The sequence below is a fragment of the Nothoprocta perdicaria genome, unplaced genomic scaffold, assembly GCF_003342845.1.
Source record: "Nothoprocta perdicaria isolate Ctin4 unplaced genomic scaffold, notPer1 scaffold_27, whole genome shotgun sequence".
Lineage (NCBI taxonomy): Eukaryota > Metazoa > Chordata > Aves > Tinamiformes > Tinamidae > Nothoprocta > Nothoprocta perdicaria.
In genome coordinates this window covers 5,402,998-5,415,829 of record NW_020455499.1, presented here as the reverse complement: position 1 = coordinate 5,415,829, position 12,832 = coordinate 5,402,998, and the positions used below count along the sequence as shown (strand labels likewise).

The 12,832-nt window shown below is 36.7% G+C and overlaps 1 long non-coding RNA gene across 1 annotated transcript; it reads left to right on the top strand.

The window, feature by feature from the left end:
• Positions 1–4,241: 4,241 nt before the first annotated feature.
• Positions 4,242–5,398, top strand: LOC112948610. The gene is made up of 2 exons (XR_003249660.1): positions 4,242–4,328; positions 5,143–5,398. It is a non-coding gene; the product is annotated as an uncharacterized LOC112948610 (long non-coding RNA).
• The last annotated feature ends 7,434 nt before the right edge of the window (positions 5,399–12,832 follow it).

The following is a 12,832-nucleotide window of genomic DNA, read 5'->3' as shown; positions in this document are numbered from 1 at the left end:
TTTCTAATTCTGTTAATTTAATATCTATCAGATTGTAACTGCAAACATGAAGACATAGCATCTTGATGAAAGCTGTAATGAAAGGGAATGAATTCCAGAGCTCAGAGCATATTCCTTTCTTATCAGTTACCCACACTAGGCACTAGAGAAAGAAATGAATAGTAAAGATACTCAGCAATCTTTGGCTATTTGCAAGTCACTGAAAGCCCAGTACCAATAAAAAGAAGACCCTTTAGGAGGTCCTGCCTCAGTTCTACTGGCACCACAGAGTAGAGCTGAGTTGGGTGGAGCACTGATTTGCAAAAGAGATGCAGAAGGGACATCAAGGGAAAAAAGGAGGAAGAATTCTTTAACAAAACAATCTGCTGGATCAGTTTTCTAGAATTTTTGTACACTGGAACCTGAGGGTAACAGTAATAGGTATCCCTGGAGAGAAGAATTCCTATTCCCGAGCTTGACTGTGTCATATCTTGGGCTAATAAATATCAAACATTGGTAAAGACAGAATTAACATTGATAATTTACATCAGAATTAATATTGCCAGGGAAAGTATCCAAAGCAAACAAATTTGAACCATGTTCAACCTGTCAGAAAGAGGTTGGAAAGTGCATTAGTCTGTAGCAGAAATAGCTGCAGAGTTTATCCATCACAGTGTAGTCCAGGGGATGCTGAAGTCATGAGGATTTATGGAAATGGAAGATGGAGAGGGATCCATTTTTCAGTGGGATCACTTAAAGAAACAACCAGTAAACAAAACTAGCTAGTCACTGTTATTAAAATGCTGAATCATTAATGTTCCAAAGGCAGAATACAGTATTAACTAGCATATAAAATAAGCAATATGTAAGTTTTTGTAAGTTTTATCAGCTATGCAGTTGAAGAGTAGCTTTTTGGTTCTGAGCCATGCATAAGGCATCCTTATACCATAACTGTTGGTAAAGACTTCAGAGATGAACGTAAGCAAGGAAATTTCAACTAGAATCCAGCTCCACTGCGGATTTTCAGTCAYGAACTCTACATGTTGGTTATAACCAGACATCCCCTCCTTTTAGTTYAGATTTGTAACTGCAGTGAAATTTTCCATGGTTTATTCTGAGAAGGGAGAATTGCTATATATTTATGGCAGCGCAGTTCTGTAATAGCTRATAATGTAATAGCTAATAATGCATCTGCAATATTCTAGGTGCAATGCTACAAAATCCAGTGCAAACAATTAGATCCTCAATTATGCCTCAGAAACTTATTTCAGGAATGAGATGAGGCTGTYGTTCTTGCAGGCAGATCCTATTTTACTTTTGTTAATGGAAAGAAGAAGAGCTTGTCTAACTCTTTGCAATCATGATCGGTTGTTTTACAAGATCAAAGAAAAACCAGYGTAAAATATACCTATGACTTGAACATAAAAGGCAAAGAAAAAAAAAAAAAAGGCAATTCAATAGGAGGAAAACACATATCCCTGAAAAACAGGACCTGACAGGTATGCATCTGCCTGTGTCTTTTGTGCCTCAATACTGCAGTTTGATGTCCTGTTCATCTGTTGAGGTCTCTGACAGTGATCAGCTTATCTGTAATGTGCTATATGCTCAAGGCCAGGGCTATATTAGTTTGATTATGGGAGCAGGTTAAAGAAAAGACGTTTTCATTCCCAAGCTGAATCAAACTTTTAACACGTTGAAAAGGTGAGATTTGTTTGGGGAAAAGTGTCGTGAAAAATGTGCATGGCTCATCTTCCTTATTAAAAGTGCRTCTGACTGTTCATTGAAATGGGTCAATCTCAGACTCACCTGATAAATTCTTTGTACGACAATTTGTTTTGTCTGTCTTATCCACATACAAGGAATGTAATTTTCTGTTGCAGGTCCACATTTCCTGCAACGTGAGAGGTTCCTCCAGCACAGTATCAAATCAAATGCATCTTTGAGTCTCCAGAAGCTCAAGGTCCAGCTTTTCCAGAGGAAATCTGTTCACCTCTGTTACCCAGGTTTTATGCTGCACCTTTTTCTGTTTCTTTTGAAAGGCAGAGGAGCTCCTTCCAAAGCAGTTACTGAGGAAAGAAAGACTTTATGGGAAAGAATAATTTTATAGGTAGCATTGCTCAATTTTAACATAATTATGTTCATCTTGCAGTCGTGAGGGTCATAGTATGAGATTTAATATAGAGCATGGTGAAAAAGTCTTTCTATAGAGAGAGAAAAAAAAAAAGACACATTCTTTTCAATTCCCCTCCTGTTAATGTTGTGCAGTGTTGTTAAGGAAAAGTGTTTTTCTTTTTTTTAATAATTTGCTGGCAGACATAAAAAAGGGCTAGATCTGAAACACAGTGGGAGCTTAGAAGTGAAACATGACAGTCAGGGAAATAATTGTGGAAAAAAAGCTTGAGAAGAATATACTGTGTGACTGAACTTGTCCCGTGGAAAGGACAAACTGAGCCTTCACAAGGCAGCTCTGTGACAAGGCTATAGCAAAAATACCTGGCTRTGAAGTAAAGGCTGTGTGCCAGTCTCTGCTACAAGCACACAGGGGGACTGGTAACACAGACACTACTGCTGCAGCCTCAGGTCTGGGGGAAAGGCATTAGGAAAACCTCATATATCCTTTAAGTTACATTCAGCTTGCAAAATCCCTTGCCCCTTGAAGATTTCCAGAATAAAAAAAAAAGGTGATTTAGCCTCTATAGAGTTCAGAGGGCAGCTGTATGTTTGGACTTTGTTTTCCCTTTTGCCCTGGGCAAATCTCTTATTGACTGTGGATGACAGTGACAGTATAGAAAAAAAAATATTCTTATAAATCATGCTGTGAGTTAAGTGTCTGCTTATTTGTTTCCAGCCACCTTCTAAACCCTTCTTCACCAGAGGATGCTGTTCGTGCCACAGCGAGTGCAGAGCAACACAGAAATGCCAAACCTGGGTAAATAATTTTCCATCTCCTGCTGACTCCTGGAAAGAGGAACTCCAGCTTCCTGCCAAAGAGGTAGTGAGAGGAGCAGGGCAGTGCTGTGCCTGGAAGGCACCAGAGAGAAGGAAAGTATTTCAATAGAGATGATTCTGCTCCCTACCACAAATCCTGTGTACTTTGTAGACTGTCTCATTTTTTGAGCATGAAAATTTTCTTTCCTGTCTCCAGAAAGCCGCCTCATGTTTTGATTGCAAGATAAGTATTTAAAGATATTTCTTCTGTTCACAATGTGGGTGGCTTTGGTTGTCACATACAAGCTTGTCTCAGATAGACTAGCTTTTCCCTAGCTCAAAATATTTATTTCAGGTAACTGTTTTATAAGCAGCTCCTTGGAAGTTTATTATGTATGTCATATCTATTAGAAATATCCTATACTCCCACAAAAGTTTTCATCATGAGCAAGTAATTCTTGCCTTTCTGATCCCACACAGAAAAATATATATATATACATATATTTAAAAAAAAAAAAGTTTCTGTTATACAGCCTTTTCTTAGCTGGTCTTCCACTGCTATGAGGCCTGTAAATTCAAGTGGAAACTGTCATTGGACATCACACAAGGGGGAAGATCTAGTGTTTAACAATAAAAATAGAATCATCAGTTCTGTGGGTTATCCAGCCTGGCTTCCACTTGCCTCTCCATGAGGATACAGAGCTCCTATAAGACCTGAATCATGCTGGATGTGGCAGATACATTTCTGGTAGATGGACAGTGAATCCACCCTAACTTTCCAACAGCTCAAAACACTTAGTAGTTTTTCTTTACATAGTTTGAAAGACATCTTTATACTTTATACAATTAATTTTTTGGTTGGTAACCATTTTCTGTTCCTGTGTCTGCCATGCACTTTGGCAAGTTACTCTGTTCATAAACTCGATACTTCCCCMAAAATTGGGACCTACATACTGCATTTGTCAGGTTAAATATCTCTAAGTGGTATATTTATTAATTTCTCAGTTTATACCAAGGATGCCTTGGCTTTGATAGCCTACAGGATGCCTGCCTAATAGGGTAGGGTTGGTGCTTTTTGGTCATACTTACGTTTTTACTAATTAAGGGATCAAACACAATAATAGAGATTACATTTTTAAGGATTTTATTGCCTTGTTTCAGTTTGAAAGTGGTATTCCTACCTCCTTCCCTCTCACTATTACTTTTTTGGATAAACAGCTACATCCTTTGTCCAAATGTCTTTCCTATTCTATGCTTTCCTATCCTATCCTTCCATACTTCATAGGCCCTCATAATTTTCAGGTCAGATGTTAATATATATGCTTTCTAGGTCTGCAATCCTGAGTAAGAAAAAGGTAACAGGAGCCAGGGGRCTGAATAAAACCCAGAAAGAGCAGTAACTAGCAACATCATGTTCTCTGGTCAGTATTTGCAATTATTTATTCACTTTTAATTATTTCTCATCTTCATCTTTCTTGACAGCCTATGAAATGAAAGAATTCAGACAATACAGCTTTTTTATTGCATTTACATATTTGTCTTTCAGAAACTATGCATTACAAAACAGAATATTTGCTAGTTAGCAAGAATAATCATTTATCTTAGTGTAAGTTCATGCTGTTACCCGTTAGTAACAATGATTGACAATGCAATTTTCTTTGCAATAAAACTAATTAATATGCAGCTCATTGTCTGCTGTTCAAATAGTTCTGGAGCCAATATTTGAGCCATTTTTATCAGGCAGGCCATTTAAAGAAAAGAAATATATAACATGTTGAAATGGCATTGGAATAAATGAAATTAGGAGTGCAAACTGGCTATTGATCTATTGTTTCAACAGGGAAACAACAAACACAACTGTATTTTTAGGTAGGTCTGATTAATTTTTTTTTTTTTTTTAAATTAGCACATCAGCTTTAAGCAATAGTGGCAGCATAGCATGTCAGCAAAAGAAGCAGATAGGTTTATGGCTTCTCAAACAGTGTAAATTACTTCTACAAATGCTTTCCTAGAAATCTATGTCAGGGCTTTCTTTGCTGCATCATCAAAGCCAGTCCTGTACAGACTATGTGAGGAAGTTCCAGAAGATTTTGTCTAATTCTCTCTCACTTCTATAGTAGAAACATCATACATACAGAACTAGTTTAATTGAGTATCTGAGAATCTAAATATTTGATAAATTCCAGTTATATTTCACTCTCTTAATCAACAGTTTGTTTTTCTATGATTTTGTAGATCCAAAATCCGGACCTCAGTTCTGTGTCAGAACATACTCGAGCAGCCCATACTCACTTCTGTTCTGCACTTCTGTTAAGACAAGCTGTTAAGGAAGAAAAAATGCTCTATTTTTCTTTTATCATAATCAGTGAAAAAGCTTCCTTGAATTTTTATCATGTAAATGACAAATCATTAAGACTTCTGTTCACAAATCAGTGTCTATTGTGTCGATATTTGGGTTATATTGTCACTGCACATGGATATATAGTATTTGTGTTCGTGTATTGTGCTATTATTCCATGGAGTTTATGATGGTAAGCKTCTTTATCATCATCCAGTGGAATATATTGTTATCCAAATTTAGTAATAAAAATCCTGTTCTTGCTTCTTACARTTCCATAACAACCAGCAAACAGATCACTTCTTGGTAGACCTTGGGTGGCTGTGAGGCACACAGAAATCCAGGTACAACAAAAGATTTTCACTTTTAAAGCATCTGACAGAGTCTTTCATAAGGAAGACTTTCATGAAAACACACCAGATGCTTTCCTTATACTTACTGTACGTGGATAATTTAACTCATCTCTTTGTGACCCAATGCAATTTTCAGCAAACATTTGCTAGACACTTTGAGCTAACAACTTCTAATAAAAAAACAATGGGAAATTGAAAAAATGATTACTTTGAATATTCCCAAGGTATTATTCAAATGAATCTAGTACCTACATCACGAAATAGGATTTTTTTTCCCAGTGTGGCACAACTGAAACTTACCTAGGGAAGCCAAGGCTAACAGAAATAAAGAAAACAGAGGGGAAAATATCATAGGTCAAAACACTTTTTTTGTTGTTTATTTGTTTTCAAGGATTTATGCTGCACAGCTATTCAAATATTTGTGTAAACTCACCACCCAACATGCACATCAAGAATGTTTGTGAATAGCGAGTAAAAAGGGACACAAACATGGTCAAACTGAACAGCTGTTCAAAATTCAAGTACATATTGTAAACAGTGCTTTGCAGGTTTCAGACACCTTATGCACTTTGCTATCGTAATCAGAGAGACCTGAAGCCCTCTTGTGCTACACACTTGTAAGGGTGCTGACCCATGGCATCCTGGATGGCTAGCAGAGTATTTCAGAGAAATGTCAACAGCAGGTTGATGTATTTATTGACATTTTTCTTGGTTCTTGATTCAAAAARAATGCGAAGCATCTTGAGCAAGTGGCTGAAGAGGTTGCTACTGGAAGAAGTATACTTAGAAAATCCAATTTATTAACTAATTGTACCACTTTTCCTTTTATCTGGTAAGGTAGATACTAATAAAGGTAATCAAGAATTTAGAAGAATTTAGAAACCGGAAAGTCAGCATATGTCCTCTTTCCCACTGACAAAGTTCACAGGTCTTTGTGCTCAGTCAGTCCTTTCCAACAGGCACTTCCTCTCTAAAGCAAGTTTATTTTACACTGAATTTATGGTTTATGGTTTATTTGCTTTATCTTAGTCATATATGTAGATCCTTATCTGTGGATTTTAGTCTATTCATTATACTAGAAACTCAAGATTCCAAAAAGTAGCCCTGTAATCCTAGAAAATCTATCAAGACCGATCTATCACTATGTTAGAAATGTTAATTATATTTCTGTTTCCCTTCCTCTGATGGTGGTGGTKGTAGATATAAGATTTCAGGACACAAATAGCTACAGCTAAATATGGTGCGGCTGTACACTTCATTCATTAAAAGTCACTTTATGAATATTTATAGATCTAAACGTGCAGATAMACACATAAACAAAATACTCTGTAATGTTACTTATGTGCCAGGCTGTATTGCAAAGATTGGGTCACTTGCCAGAGTGAAGTTCTGGAAGGAATAAGCAGATGGTGCAGTAGACAAAGCAGAAAGAAAGCTTTTGATCGTGTCTGTTCACTGTGTTACCCAGTGGAGCTGCGATTATGTTTCCTTTATAACAAAGAAAGCCATTAAATAATTTACTTAACTCTTACACTATTGAAGTTGTTCCAGAGCCTAAGAGCACAATGGTGCCTTTGGACTCCAGCACTATTTAGAATGCTTTGTTCATTAAAATAGGAGAGGGGCTTTCATTCTTTCTGTGTATTGTGCACCATGCATGTTCTCTGCAGCTTTTTAGATCGTGCTATGTAGAAACAGATAGTGCTGGCTCTAGGGCTTTCATTGCTCAAGGCAAATTGGAAACAATCCTTACCAATGCACGCACTAAGTGATCAGATATCTTTTGAACATTCTGTGTGGATACAGGTCCTAAAGCATCTAGGAAGCTTTAAGCTGTTCTCTTAACTATGCCAGTGTAAGAAAACATCTTGTACTAACTGGATAGCAAGTGTATTGATGACAATTTGGGAAGCCCTGAGAGAATCAAAGCACAGAATTTGTTAGAAAGTATATCAGAGAAGAAGCAGGTATTTTATTTAGAAATTGGTAAAAATTGGTAGAAATAAGAGAAGTTCTGCAAATGCATTAAAGCCAGAGGAAAACAAAGAGGTTTTCATCTAACAGTGAAGGAAAGCAAATAAATCTTTAAAAAAAGTTTAGTTGTAACAAGCAGCTAGCTATGTTCATCCTAATGGGGGAACAACATCACAGGCTAGAACATGTGTAAAACATCGTAAAGAGTATTATATAAGAAAAACATATGCACAGCACAATGCCTCCCAAAAGTTTATCTGTTGATACTCTCAGAATGAATGACAGCAATTCCTGAGCAAATAAGTTGGAGAACAGAAGCTGGAAAATAGCAAAAGGTTGTATGCCTAGATAGACCAAGAGGACTTGCAAAATTATGTCCAGACCAACCTCTTTTCAAATCAGAATTTTCAACAAAGAAATGATTAAACAATTAATTTGTGAGCAAAGAAAAAGCATGTAATAAAACCAAAGAAACTGCATTTGTCAAAAGTCATTATGTCAGACCAAGGTATTTTTTCTTTGACAATCTATCTTGCCTTCTGGATAAGGGAGCAAATATAATGTAGGCCCATAGTGATTTAGAAAAGTGTTGCTGTGTCTCCCTAAGAAAACAGGAAGATGTGGTTTTCAGGAAATTACCATGATTTGCATCTAGGTGCATAGGATATCAAACAAAGGAAAGAGGACAGTCACTTCACARAAGAGAACTAAAACTTGAAATGTTCTCAGTAAACTGGGAGATGATAACTAAAATCAAAGAGCTCAAATTCAACCCAACACAACCCATATGCTATGCTTGAGAAAAAACTGTGTACAGAATGCTGTATGTATATACTCTAGAACAAGCTGTTAGGCTGCTTGTAGAAAAAGTTGAAAAAGCAAATCAAGAATGTGACACTTTTGCTAGGAAAAAAAAAAAGTCCCTTTTTTTGTCTTTTTTTTTTTCCCCCCCCTTCCACTGCAAGGAAAAGAAGGTCTTGAGTAAAAAGAGGTACTTCAAACACAGGAATGAGAGCAGGGAGAATACTAGCTTCAGTCCCGGGAAAGTAATTGAGAAACTGGAGAAAAGCACACAGGAAAACAACAGGAATAAGTTATTTAGAAAATGTAAACTTTGAACAAAAAGGACTTGAGATACTAGGTTTAGAAAAAGAAAACTTGAGACAGAGAACTTGATAACAACCTTTCTGTAAGTGTAGCAAGTTTTAGTTAAACAAAGGTTAATTGTTTGTCRCGTCTACTCACTGATGGATCAATCTCAGCAAAGACAGTTGAGGTATTTTAGAGAGCTCTCTAGTTGGAAGGTTCTAAAAAAGGTAACATATACCTATTATGAAAAATTAGGAGTATGGAATTTGAACGTCTGGTTTCTCTTTGGTTCCTGTAACCTTTAGCATGCACATCCATACTGCAGCATGGAGCTTCACAGCTGAGCCACATGAGATACAAAAGAAGCAGCTCCCTTGTCTTCTTCGTATCTGCTCCCAGCTAATTGCATTTGATACCTCCTGTTCCTGTACGGAAAGAGACCCTGGATAATCAATCTCTATTTGCTCTCACCACGCATTATACAGGCTTCTATCAAATTCTCTTTCAGTTGTCTTTTCTCTGGTAGAATAAGTCCTTGTCTACCCAGTCAAGGTAAGGAGACAATTCAATATTTCTTTTTGTCTTTGTTGCCCTTCTTTGAACCTTTTTGTAGAAGAGGAGGAGAACTATACATTATGGATTTACACAGCAGCATAAATGTTTTCTGTTTGTTCTTGGTTCCTTTTCTAATAACTTATAGCATGCTATTTTTTTCCACTCTTTTTGAGCTAGAGAAACTATAGAGAAACTAAGCTACACATGATAACCATAAGATATCTTTTCAGCTGTGATGATCAACTCATATCCTCTCCTTTTATATATAAAATAATCTTTTCTTGCTATGTGCATTACTTAACATTCATCTATACTGAATTTTATTTGTTATTTTATTGCCTAGTTGCTTATTTTGTAGTATCTCTTTGACATCCCTTAAAGCCACAGTCTTTTGTTCTCACCAAAGCCACAGTCTTTTGTCCTCACCACAACCTTGTAATTGTATTTTTAGCAAAAATTATCCTCTTACTGCTCCCCTAGCTGCTTTCTGAAGTGGTGAATGAATACTTTAAATKATATGCATTTGTATATACACCTCTGAGAAACTCAACTTATGACCTCTTCTCATTGTGGAAAGTGAGCATTTTCTGCTTCCTGACTASTAAAAATAATTTTTTTAAAAGACCTACCTTCCTGTCCTATACTGACTTTTTACTGTATATTGAAGATTAGTTTGCCAGAAAAAGTGCTTGATGTTTTTCTGGAATTCTAAGCTTTGAAAGAAAGCTTAAGTCTATGAGGGAGGACATTACTTTACAAAAAGCACTTGACTTTTCACTGTTATATCATAAATATACATGTATGTATTCCCCAAGTTTGTTTTCTTTTTTCCATTGATTTTCCTATTTTGATGTTGTTATGCTACAATTAATGACTTGTAATCCCCTGCATCTTCTATAGAATGTTTTAGGAGACATCCTTATCCTCTGTGCTGCCTTCTTACTCTCAGATACTAAAGAGAAGAGAGATCTCTAAAGATAGAGATCTTGGTTTCCAGAAAGGATCTTCCCAAGACACTTCTATTCCTGTCTTATGTAAGACATTATTAAACTAGTCATAGAAAGCTATAACATTATTGGGGGGGGGGGAGGGGGAAAGAGGAGTTCTACACAATCATGCCTCATGTAATGGAAATTTCAACACTAAAAAAAAGTGCCAAAATAGTCCCAGAGCACTTTCAATCAAATGACTGCAAGTATAGTTCAGTCAGTAGAGGAAATGCATTTCTGTGAAGGCAAGGAGACTGTTCAAAACCTTCAGATTGATTTCCATTATGCCTGTAAGAGTCTCGTGGCTAAACCCCAACATTTTTCTTGGAAAATATATCCTAGCAGAACAGCCATTTGTTTTAACATCCCATGGCAGCCTACAAACAAAGAATTCTGCCAACGACTGGCACAAGCTTCAAGTCGCGGTCTGAAATGAAGCTGGTCCTTTTTATTCTTTCCCTTTTCTTTTTTTTTTTTTTTTTTCCTCTAATCACTCAAGGGCACATCTTGTAGGTTGGATGAGAACAGAGCAAAGCAGATGGCAACACCATTTGCAGCCTGAGTGATGGCAGAGGAAGCCATAAAGCTAGATTAATTGCCTAGTCCCATCACAAATCTTTGGCTACTTGATCCTGTAGCATTATTTGAGGACCCAAAACTGGGCTAGGCACCTTTCTGACACCTGAAGACATGATCCTAAAAGAGTGGACAGGCTAAAGTCAACAGTCTGGTTCCTAATGTCACAGCTATAGGAGAGAGATTTGGACATTATTGTGCAAACTGGGAATTGTTGACTACAATTTCTGTTCTGTTTTTAAACTGGGGACACCAACTCATATTCTTTTCCTGTAGAATCAGATTATAATTAGAAAATGTAAAGAGTTTGATCATCTGTTTTACTGATTTAAGGATGCATTTTCCCCTGGCCACTTAACCYAGTCCATCATGTTTAACAGAAATTGTACCTTTGTTTCTTGCAGCAGTGCAGAAACCAGGTTAAGTCATGAAATGACCTAGATACTATGAGGCTGTTTACATTTGTGTCTACCTTTTTAAGTGCTGTACAAATGTCAGATAATGATTTTTGCCATTACAAGGGGAAAAGGTTGATGAATTCTTGATTGCTTCCATCCCTCTAGTATCTTCTATTCCTGTCTATGTTGATATTTTAACAGTTTCCTCACAATCTCCATTAATCTTCTGACATGCTTCTACATCTTACCATCCCTGTCTTCAGAAGTTCTTAATAATTTCTTCCAAGGGAAAATTATCAAAAATACAAGATAGCCTTATTTTTCCCTTTTCTCTCTTTTTTTTTCCCCTAATCTCTCATTTCCCTTTCCTTCCATCCTGACGCTGATTCAGAAATGTCTTCCAACTTCTTTTTCCCACTTTTGCATCCCAACATACGTGCTCATCTGTCCATTGTTAGCTGTCATATTACTTTTCTCCAAAGCTTTTCACATAGTGCTTGTTCTTTCTCTCTTAATTAGCTGATCCTACATTCTATTAAAAGAGAACCTGCATTTAAGCCATTCACCTCTGTGGTGACCACTTTGCCTTCCTATTCTCATTTGTCTTTATTCTCATTTAACATGCTGTTTTCAATTGCTTTAATTCCATGCTCAGACCTGTTAGCTCTGTCTTGCATCGCATGCACTCGATCAACTCAATTCAAAGCTTTCCTGCCAAAATTTTTAATAGCCTATTCTCAGCCAAGTCCCAGAACCAGTACTTTATCTTCATCTCTGTGACCTGACAGCTGCCTTCAACACTGCCACCATTCTCTTTTTCTTGAAATATTGCCCTTCTTTGATGATTTAGTTTTCTTCCAATTCTCATCTAAACTCTTTATTTATTGTTATCCTTTCTGCATAGGATTCTGTTTTTAATTCCACAAACAAAATCATTTTTGACCATGTGGTTACTTGCTCTTCATCTCAATTCCAACTGTCTCTCTTTTGTTTAAAAAAAGAAAAAATCCATCAGATTTTCTAACTTCTTAATGACACAGCATCATCAGAAATCAACCTAAACTTCATTAACCATASCTCTTAAATCCCAGCTTCTGAGAGCTACCTAGCTATGGTCTTTCTCAGTCAACCATGATGTCACTGTGCTGTATCAGGCCAGCCTCYGAATCAGATCCTCAAAGTTTATATCTATGATTTGCTGTCTGCATAACAGCTCTAACATTTGCTTCTCTTATGGAAATCAAAATCCTKTAAGCTGTTTTGTGTCTGGACCCTCCTTTTCCCTTTTTTGTTGTGTCTCACAGTAGGGGATTTACATCTCTGAGGAGGTACTTATGCTGACAAGTGGCATCATAATAAGATGGTGCTAACAACAAAATCCTCAGAYTTGTAGACTGTGGTGTGATCTGATGATGAGGTCCTTTTCAGGGATCTATCATTCTAGTTAAAAATATGTCAGGAAACAAAGTTTGAAAAAAGGAAACCAAGCTTGCAAAAAAGACGCTTAAGATACTCTTTTATCGTAGTCCGTGGCTCCACAAAATTTCACAGATATGGATGTTTTTGCAACTCAATACCTTTRTATATATAATTTTTCTGACACATTCACTGTATGAGCTTTCTTTTAATAGACTAAAAGAGCCATTTGTTTGG